This window comes from Salvelinus alpinus, chromosome 2, assembly GCF_045679555.1.
Source record: "Salvelinus alpinus chromosome 2, SLU_Salpinus.1, whole genome shotgun sequence".
NCBI classification, from domain to species: Eukaryota; Metazoa; Chordata; class Actinopteri; order Salmoniformes; family Salmonidae; genus Salvelinus; species Salvelinus alpinus.
Window position 1 is genome coordinate 89,279,733 of NC_092087.1, and position 8,328 is coordinate 89,288,060.

At 42.5% G+C, this 8,328-nt stretch overlaps 1 long non-coding RNA gene across 1 annotated transcript; it reads right to left on the bottom strand.

Moving 5' to 3' along the window:
* Positions 1-5,064: 5,064 nt before the first annotated feature.
* On the bottom strand, positions 5,065-7,245 carry LOC139551339 (uncharacterized). The gene is made up of 3 exons (XR_011670257.1): positions 6,920-7,245; positions 5,948-6,202; positions 5,065-5,322 (listed from the first exon to the last, which is right to left on the bottom strand). It is a non-coding gene; the product is annotated as an uncharacterized lncRNA (long non-coding RNA).
* Positions 7,246-8,328: the final 1,083 nt, after the last annotated feature.

Below are 8,328 nucleotides of genomic sequence, written 5' to 3' on the forward strand. Positions count from 1 at the left end.
GGAGAGGGGGTTAGAGAGAGAGAGAGAGAGAGAGAGAGTGTGAGAGATAGAGAAGAGGGTTCGAGAGAGGGGGGTGTGGAGAGAGAGGGGGGAAGAGAGAGAGAGGAGAGGGGGTTAGAGAGAGAGTGTGAGAGATAGAGAGAGAGGGGGAGAGAGAGAGAGAGAGAGAGGGGGAGAGAGAGAGAGGGGGAGAGAGAGAGAGAGGGGGAGTGAGAGAGAGAGAGAGAGAGAGAGAGAGAGAGAGAGAGAGAGAGAGAGAGAGAGGGAGAGAGAGAGAGAGCAAGAGAAAGAGAAGAGGGGGGGGAGCGAGAGAGCGGGGGGGAGAGAGAGGGGGGAGAGCGAGAGATGGGGGAGAGAGAGAGAGAGGGGGGAGAGAGAGCGAGAGAGGGGGGAGAGAGAGAGAGAGAGAGAGCGAGAGAAAGAAAGAGAGATAAGGGAGTGAGAGAGAGAGAGGGGGGTAGGGAGAGAGAGGGGGTTAGAAAGAGAGAGAGAGAGGGGGGAGAGAAAGAGAGCGAGAGAAAGAAAGAGAGATAAGGGAGCGAGAGAGAGAGAGAGAGAGAGGGGGGGTAGGGAGAGAGAGGGGGAAGAGAGAGAGGGTAGAGGGGGTTGCAGAGAGAGAGAGAGAGAGATATTGTTACAAAACTGTATATTGACATAATATGACATTTGAAATGTCTATACTCATTTGGAGCTGTTGTGAGTGTAATGATCACTGTACATTTTTTTTTTGTGTTGATTTGACTTTTGTTTATTATCTATTCCCCTTGGTTTGCCAATGTAAACATATATTTCCCATGCCAATAAAGCCCTTTGAATTGATTTGAAATTAATTTAATTGAGAGAGAGAGAGAGAAACCTGAAAGTGAAAGTCCTCAAAGGTGCTGCCAATGCTAAAACTGTCTTTTGGGCACTAGCGTCCTCTGTCTATCTCTATGGAGGTATGATATATGAGTTGATTGGTAAAAACCTGCTTAAATATGTTTATGAATGATAGCTGATGTTTTGACAAAGACAGATGTCCTTACCCTGTGGAGGCGTACTGGGAGGCTGAGGAGATGTTGAGGCCTATAGGGTTGGTCCTCTGAGGAGAGGGAGGGGTTCTCTGCATCCAGCGGTCTGGGTACCTGATCACCAGCCTGGTGCTCTCCAGCTCCACCCCCTGGACAGGAGGACAAACAGCAGGCACCAATGTGTGGGAGGAAACACTGTTTAACTGACGACCGACGTCAGCTTGCAGGCGCCAGGCCACAAGGAGTTACTAGAGCATGATGAGACAAGGACATCCCGGCCGGCTAAACCCTCCACTAACCCAGATGACCCTGGGCCAATTGTGCTCCGCCTCATAGGTCTCCCGGTCACAGCCGGCTGTAACAGTCCGGGATCAAACCCGGGCCTGCAGTGCTGCCTTAGCACTAATTGTTGAATTTGTGATTTCCAACTTGTTGTGTAATGTTTATGTCCAATGGCCAATGAGCACTGACACGTTTTATCCATCATTTCATATGACAACGATTGATAAGGATTTGCCAGTAGATTGACATTAGATTGACATTAGATTGACATTTCGAGCTCTACCTGTAGAATTTGCGGTGACATAGTGTCCCCATGAGTGACAGAACACTGGGCCAATCACAGCACAACTAGAGAACATTACCAACCCCTACGCTCCGTATTTTATGCTGGCTGCCCCGCCACCACAGAAAGCACTAAGCTGAAACACCTGCATTTTGGAGCTGCCTCACTCAAGAAAGCAAAAACGAGACCATGTTTGTATGCGACTTTATTAACTCAATGCTTTTTACTTTGTTTAAACTTTGTTTGCAAACTGATATGTGACACGTATTAATGTCAAAATAGGCAAAAAAGCAACATAAAAAGCTAACCATGGGGCTGAAAACAGATTGAGCTCTGTCCCAGCTGCCTTGAATGACGTGTCACCACTGCATGTATTTAGAGATTATAGACAAGTTGACTAACAAATAGCCTACCAAAATGTTGGAAATTAGAAGTAAAAACTGCAAATGTTTAAATGTATGTAATGGACTGATTACATTTATTTTTGTATAAAAAATATATCATGACACTGAACAATATGGTATTACGTAATATAAAATGAGTAATAATACCTGACAGCAATACAAAGTAAATCATCATTGAACACAACAGGAGAAACTTGACCCAAGAGCTAAAAAATATTAAAAAGCTGTTATCAGTATTATTAATGTTAGTTCCTGAGGAAAGTAGGACTATTGATGTTATAAAACATCTGTATGTGGCAAAATCCCTTAGAAAAAGATCTGAAATAAAACTAAAGATAGTAAACACATTGGTACACAAGAAAATGTGGCTATTTACATCATACAAATATGTAATTTGAAAAATATAACCCATCTCATTTATCATCAATATACATAAATATCATTATAAGAAAAGAAAATATATATTCCAGCATTTACTGAAAAGTTAAAGTTCATGGTCTGGAAAAACTCTAGATTTGGCAGCAATAGAATAGAGGTGTAAGGCCTAGTTTTGTATTGGAACCTTCAGTCCAGGTTGTGTGGTGATAATTTTCAGTCCAGGTTCAATGTTGGTGGTTCTCTTCAGTCCAGGTTCTGTGGTGGTTCTCTTCAGTCCAGGTTCTGTGGTGGTTCTCTTCAGTCCAGGTTCTGTGGTGATTCTCTTCAGTCCAGGATCTGTGGTGGTTCTCTTCAGTCCAGGTTCTGTGATGGTTCTCTTCAGTCCAGGATCTGTGGTGATTCTCTTCAGTCCAGGTTCTGTGGTGATTCTCTTCAGTCCAGGTTCTGTGATGGTTCTCTTCAGTCCAGGTTCTGTTATGGTTCTCTTCAGTCCAGGATCTGTGATGCTTCTCTTCAGTCCAGGTTCTGTGATGGTTCTCTTCAGTCCAGGATCTGTGGTGGTTCTCTCTTCAGTCCAGGTTCTATGATGCTTCTCTTCAGTCCAGGTTCTGTGATGCTTCTCTTCAGTCCAGGTTCTGTGATGCTTCTCTTCAGTCCAGGATCTGTGGTGGTTCTCTTCAGTCCAGGATCTGTGATGGTTCTCTTCAGTCCAGGTTCTGTGGTGGTTCTCTTCAGTCCAGGATCTGTGGTGCTTCTCTTCAGTGGGTGATTCCCCTCACATTCTGAAAGAAGACATACTGAAGTAGCACTCCCACTAAACATTTTATACGCACTCACACACACACACAAACACTTACTGCCAGGGTGTCATACTCTGGTGACTTGGTCTTCATGTTCAGAGGTGTGTACGTATCACTGTTAGGGTCAGGATGGACACTCTGTGGACAGAAAGAGAGAGAGCGAGAAAGATAGAGTGTGAGAGAGAGAGAGAGAGAGAGAGAGAGAGAGAGAGAGAGAGAGAGAGAGAGAGAGAGAGAGAGAGAGAGAGAGAGAGAGAGAGAGAGAGAGAGAGAGAGAGAGAGAGAGAGAGAGAGAGATAGAGAGAGAGTGAGTGAGTGAGTGAGTGAGTGAGTGAGTGAGTGAGTGAGTGAGTGAGTGAGTGAGTGAGTGAGTGAGTGAGTGAGTGAGTGAGTGAGTGAGTGAGTGAGTGAGTGAGTGAGTGAGTGAGTGAGTGAGTGAGTGAGTGAGTGAGTGAGTGAGTGAGTGAGTGAGTGAGTGAGTGAGTGAGTGAGTGAGTGAGTGAGTGAGTGAGTGAGTGAGTGAGTGAGTGAGTGAGTGAGTGAGTGAGTGAGTGAGTGAGTGAGTGAGTGAGTGAGTGAGTGAGTGAGTGAGTGAGTGAGTGAGTGAGTGAGTGAGTGAGAGAGAGAGAGAGTGAGAGAGAGAGAGAGAGAGAGAGAGAGAGAGAGAGAGAGAGAGAGAGAGAGAGAGAGAGAGAGAGAGAGAGAGAGAGAGAGAGAGAGAGAGAGAGAGAGAGAGAGAGAGAGAGAGAGAGAGAGAGAGAGAGAGAGAGAGAGAGAGAGAGAGAGAGAGAGACAGAGAGAGACAGAGAGACAGAGAGAGAGAGAGATTTTTCTCTAAACACATTCAAGTATAAAACACAAACACACTAACAAACAATCAACATGAATGATAAGAGACTTACTGCCAGAGTGTCATAGTCAGGGGACATGGTCCTCATGTTCAGACCTGTGTACGTGTCACTGTTACAGTCAGGACGGACACTCTGTGGAGAGAGAGAGGTAACACTGAAAATAGTATGAAAGAGACTGTGATGTCACTGTTAGTCAGGACGGACACTCTGTGGAGAGAGAGAGAGAGGTAACAATGAAAATAGTATGAGAGAGACTGTCGTGACACAGTAAATGAATGAAAACGGAGTTATAACCCCCTGGGTGCACATTTAGTTTGTTGCCCCATTAAGACACAGCTGAAACCCTGTTGTAACTAATAGAATCACCTGTGTGTCTGTTGTGGCATCACTTCCTCCTGTGGATCTCCTGTAATGAGGGACAGAGTGAGTTCTGCTCTGTAAGTAAGTAAGTTTATATGTTACTAATATATCTTTATTTAACTAGGCAAGTCAGTTACAAACAAATTCTTATTTTCAATGATGGCCTAGGATCAGTGGGTTAACTGCCTTGTTCAGGGGCAGAACAACTAAACTTTATATTTTCAGCTCTGGGATTTGATCTTGCAACCTTTTGGGTACAAATTCAACGCTCTAACCACTAAGCTACCTGCCGTACCAGGAAGCCTAACTGTTAAGGGCGTTGGGCCAATAAATGAATGACAGAATGAAGTTAGTAACAAATCAGTGTGAAAGAATAATACAAACATCCATTTTAACTCACCTGAACCACATGAGTCCAGAGAGACAGAGGATGAGAACCAGAACAACCACTATGGTTCCTACAGCTGCAGTCAGAACTGAGGACTGTTTCTCTAAAAGATAATGTAGATGATACGAGTGCTGGCATGTTATAAACTGAAAATAAACGCAGTACAGGACAATAATACAATGTTTGTTAAGGGATCTCATCTCAACGTATATATAATTAAAAAACATTATAAACCAAAGTGTAATTATTAATATTAGTTTGAAACGTCATTTTGTATTGAAATATTAAAGATGAATCTTCACCTGGTAAAATGATCATCAGAGCTGTAGAGTTCCTAGATCCTCTTCCATTCCAGGCCTCACAGTGGTAATGTCCATTGTCCTTAGACTTGAACTTACTTATGTTGTAGATCTGTTCAAATCCATTTAGAAAAGTCTCATTTTGAAAGTACCAGGTGTATTTGTCTACAGGTGGGTTGGCATCACTGCTGCAGGTCAGAGTCACTGAACTGCCCTCCACTATTTCACCAGAGGGACTGACTGACACTGAGGTGTTCCTTGGACCATCTGGTGTAAAATACATTTATTTATAGAAACATTTGTATTTACATTTTACGGATGAGTTTGAAATAATTTATAAATTATAATAAATGATTAATTCAGAGTAAAAGAAAATCTGAAACAGAATCACTAAAAATAATGATGACATTGTGGTAATGCACATTCAGGGAAATGGATGAGTCACGACCGTGTGGAGAGACGGACCAAGGCGCAGCGTGATTGGAGTTCCACATCTTTATTTTTAGTGAAACTTAAAATAAACCAAGAAACAAACAACGACCGTGCAGTACTGAGGTGCAACATGCACTCACTCAAAAACAATATCCCACAAAGCAGGTGGGAAAAAGGGCTTCCTAAATATGATCCCCAATTAGAGGCAACGATTACCAGCTCCCTCTAATTGGGAACCATACAAACCAGCCACATAGAAAATAAATGACTAGAACACCCCCCTAGTCACGCTCTGACCTAAACACCATAGAGAACCAAGGGCTCTCTATGCTCAGGGAGTGACAGGATGTTACACACTAAAATATTGATTGTTAGATATATTTATGTGTAAACAATCTATTCTCAAGTATCATCATGATCAGTATATCAAACTGGACATCTAAACCCACAATGTACATACATGTGACAGTGAGAGTCTCTTCAGCAGAGGGGAGATCCTCATGGCCTTCTACAGCACAGGAGTATCTGCCTGTATCCTCACTGCTGACTGAGAATAGGTTATAGACAGGAGAGTAGGTGTTGCTGTTTGGTAAAGGATGTCCATTCTTATACCAACTGAAGGCTGTGATGGGGTCCAGTGTACATTTGATTCTACATGTCAGTGTGACTCTCTCCCCCTCTGACACAGATGTAGGATCCATCTCCAACACAACATCTAGAGTAAAAGGAACCAAATCATTATTCTCCTCCTATATATGTCCTCTTATGTGAAATATTATATTCGGTTTTTTCCCTGTTACATAACACTGCAGTGTCTGTATGACTGCATTTTTAATAAGGTATTACGGTCATTAATTTGATATATTTAGCCAGGACAGTAAACTCTGTAATAATTTCCACTGTTTTCCAGGAAGTCCTGGGTTCCATAGAATAAATTAAACAGATTAAAACACAACATACTCATTAGCATACATACAAAACCCCACTCACATTACAGCTATCTAGATATGTATCATACACACTGCAGGAGAGTGGAGATCCTCATGGCCTTTTACAGCACAGGAGTAACTGTCTGTATCACTAAAGTAGTCTGAGTACAGGCTGGAAGTGTCCTGCTTTACTTTGTCTCCGTTCTTGTACCAGATGTAGGTGGGGTTGTCAGTCAGAGTACAGGAGGTGATACAGGTCAGTGTATTTATATAGCCCTTCTTACATCAGCTGATATATCAAAGTGCTGTACAAAAACCCAGCCTAAAACCCCAAACAGCAAGCAATGCAGGTGTAGAAGCATGGAAGTGGTAACTATACTCTTTATGTCAGAATAAAGAACAATGGAGAACGTCTGTCAGTCAGCACCATTCCAAGGTTCTCATTGAAAATGTAATAAATCATTAGAAGTGGTAACTATCCTCTTTATGTTAGATTACAGAACCTGTGACAGAGAGAGTGACATCTGAGCCAGATGTCCATGAGCCTGTTGTAAATGAGAAGTAATATGATGTTGAATCCTCCTCTCTCAGGTCTGTGATTCTCAGGGTGCAGTCATTCTCCTTATTCCCACGGTACTCTATACGATCCTCATATTCATCTTGGATTTGAGTCCAGATCCAACTCTTCCATTTGTACCACTTGGTTGTTGTGACTGTATGACCTCTGGGATATGTGTAAGAGCAGGACAGATCCACTCTTGACCCCTTCAAGGCACAGATACTATTCTTGGTGTAGGTCACACTCCTGCTATTCTGACCCAGTACCACTGAAACACAGTCACACAATTTAAAGGGTATCAGAATTAAGTCAAGGTCTTTTGGCTCACACTGACTATATGGTTTGTCCACACTTTGTTGCCATAGTTGCTGAGTTGAGTGTGAATGGAAATCGCAGATATAATCACTCAGTGAGGTGTGAAATATAACTATTTAAAGTGAAGTGGAGACGCCTAGCAGAACACACCAGAATAACATTATGATTCTTATCCTTTTAGAAATGTCTGTAGATTGATAAACAGAGCAACTAAAAGATAAGAATGAGACCATACCTGTCACAGACCAGAGAAAGACCACCAACACACTTCCTGCTGTTCTCAAGGCCATTGTTGCATCTCCCACCCTGCAGTCTTAGAAACATAAACAACAACTCACTCTATAGCTGGTGAATAACTCCACCTGATACATTGAAGTAGAAACTGTAAATGGGGTACAGGGCCTCATTACTGAAAATGAACCAGGCTCATATTGTGTTGTGTTGTATTGTGCTGTATGGTTGTCTGTGAATACTGTCTGTCTGTAAGTCTGTTGCACTATGTATGTAATGTGTGTGATGTGTTGCATGTCTGTCTACGTCTATTTAAACTGACATGATGCAAAAATAAATTCCTAATGTATACAATAGTCATCATCATCATTATAAACAACAACAACAACAACAATCACTTATTGAACAGATCTGTAGAACTGTAAACACATATTTCTATATCGATTGTTGTGAAAATGTTTTATTCTCAGAACCCCAAATATAGGAGGATAAATGTTCAATCCTCTACAGTCCATTAAGCTGTACAGCAGCCTAAAGACTGACCACCAGGTTCAATGATAGCTGATGAAAGCTCCTATCACCAAACTGTGAGTCTAAACAGCAAGTGAATCTCTCTCTCTCACACACACACACACACACACACACACACACACACACACACACACACACACACACACACACACACACACACACACACACACACACACACACACACACACACACACACACACACACACACACACACACACACACACACACACACACACACACACACACACACACACACACACACACACACACACACAC